Below are 2,897 nucleotides of genomic sequence, written 5' to 3' on the forward strand. Positions count from 1 at the left end.
AAACGATAATACCAATAATCAAAATAACAAGAGCAACAAAATTGTTTGTTTTTTATCCATTAAAACTTTATGCATTTCAATTAATAAAATCATACATAATAAATTACACAAACTATAAATTAATAACAATTGGTATTAAATTTAATATTAATTTTTTAATTACTTTATATGATTAATTATAATATATAATTATTTTTTATATGATATATTATATATTAAATATAAAATAATAATAGTACATTAATTTTAATTTTATGAATATTATTTTTATGATTCATTAATGAATAATTTTTTTTAAAACTAGTATTTAAATTAGTTATTATTATTGTGAAGTTAATAATATACAAAAATTTGATAAATATTTAACATTTATACCCATATTGTTTTCGATCTTATTATATAATAGTTTCGTATTATTATTTTTTTGTGAAAAATAAAAACAAACAAACAATTAAAATGAAAATTTATAATAACATAGAGGGAGCCTTAAACAGAGACTATACTGAAGTATATGAATTCTGCAATAAAACAGACATTCAGCACATTTATGGTCTTGATAAAGTTACAAAAATTAAAACTCGAAGTTTCTATAATTGTTGTTCTCTTCAAGAATTGGTGATCAACGAAAATGCAACAATCGAAAGTGATTTTTTCGGAAATTGCACATCACTGACTCGATTGGTTCTCCCCAATGACAACATGAAAGTGAGATTTGTACCAACAATAGAAGAAATTGGTATTTTAGATAAATTCCATTACAAATACGACAAAGTGCTTTGTGTCTTTTTACGAACAGACGGCCCCTCTAAATTAGAAGAAATAAAAAATTTGAATTATCCAGTCAAATTGATTAATTTGTTTCCAAAAAACTGACGGATTAAAAACACTGAAAATCTCTTCAAATGTACAAGCAATTGATAGCTCTTTTTCTCTTCGAGTGAATATGAATATATTGACTTGGGAAATGTCAGTGAAATTGGGGAAAACCTGTTTGGACCAAATTTGATATCTGTGACAATCCCAACAACTCTGACAAGTATAGGAGATGACATTTTTAAAGAATGTGACAACCTTAAAAATGTTGATTTGTGTAATAAACAAACTTTTGATGGGTCTGTGAGTGTTGATAAAACGCGACTATTTAAACGATTACACATTCAATGTACCAAAGTAAATGTCTCTATTGACCAACTCGATTTATTTAAAAATGTCAAAGATATCAATTTGGTACTTGTGAAAAATAAGACCAAATTACAGCACATTACTTACTTAAATATCCCAAATAACGTGGTTTCTATTTCTGAAAATTGTTTTGAAGAATTTTATAATTTACAAGAAGTTGTACTTTCAACAAATTTGACATCAATCGGAAGTTTTGCTTTTAAAAATTGCATTTCCCTTCACAGAATACAATTTCCAGACAGTTTGAAAGTTATCAAAGAATACGCATTTCTGTATTGTGGATTGACACAAATAACAATTCCAACAAGTGTCACTGCAATTGAAAATAATGCCTTTGAATGGTGTTTTGCATTAAAACGTGTTGTTGTTCCAAAAACAGTTTTAGAACACAAAAATGTATTTTTTGAGTGTTTTTCACTGGAACATGTCCAATTTATTGAAAACAGTCAAAAAAGCACAAAAGTTAATACAACTTTTATTTATTGTAAATCACTCAAAGAAATCATTATACCAAATGACATAACAAAAATAGAAAACAATACATTTTCTTCATGTTTATCTGTTACTAAAATCTCAATTGGAAGTTCTGTTGAAAAAATAGGACACCACTGTTTTGATAGGTGTGAAAATCTTGAAGAAATCGAAATTCCACAATCAGTGACTTTTATTGATGATTTCGCATTTTACAGGTGCCGCAAATTACGAAGTGTGAAATTCAACAACAGTCAAATAGAACTTTCACCCACCGTTTTTGAATGCTGTAATAATTTAAAAGATGTGTTTGTGAATGGACTAATCTCAAAGAAATGAAATTTCCTGTTTCATATAGTGCGTTTCTGATGCTAAATAACAATAAAATGAAATGTACAAATATACACTTTGTATCAACTGATATTGAACACCACTTGAAAATAATCAAACAAGATGGAAAAACAATCGGAGAAGTGCCCGACGGTGTCGTACTACTCGATAAACAATGTTTTAGAAATTTCAAAAAAGTTGATATTATCAAAGTGCCAAAAAGTGTGAAAAAAGTTGATTATTTTTGTTTCTATGAATCTATAAAAAGAGGGAGGGTGATGTTTGAAGATATAGAAAACGTAGAAATTAGTGGGTTGGCATTTTAATTAAAAAATGAAGTTATTATTTGGTTGATATTTTTACTATAATTCAAAGGTTTTTCAAGTTTTTTAATATTTTTCTTGTTTATGATTACACTGTTTTTATTATGCTATACTTAACTTTGACTTCATAATAATTTCACATATTTTAATAGTGAAATAAATTAAAATTAATAATAAATCACAGTAAACATAAAATTCAATTTAAAATTGTGTATTTTACAATTTAAAACAATGTGAAATTATTTACTTGAATATTTATATAAATTTAAATCATATGCAATTATATTAAACTCGATTCAAGGTAATTAAAACACGTTTTTACATTTTTATCATAATAGAATATATATATTTGTATTGTTAATTCGACAGTTTAATTTAATAATAAACTACACAACATCCATAATTACATTTTTTTCAAAACTTATCAAAATAAAAATGACTGATGATAGTAGTATTGATGGTCCAAATAAAACAAAATCATCAAAAGCGTGTTATTGTTGTTTGGAATTTTTATGTCCACCAATTGCAGTATATAATATGGCCGAAGAATGCAACAATGAAGTTGTTTTGTCTGTATTATTTACATATTTT

Source organism: Entamoeba invadens, assembly GCF_000330505.1.
Source record: "Entamoeba invadens IP1 unplaced genomic scaffold scaff_1105074725603, whole genome shotgun sequence".
Taxonomy (NCBI): Eukaryota; Evosea; order Mastigamoebida; family Endamoebidae; genus Entamoeba; species Entamoeba invadens.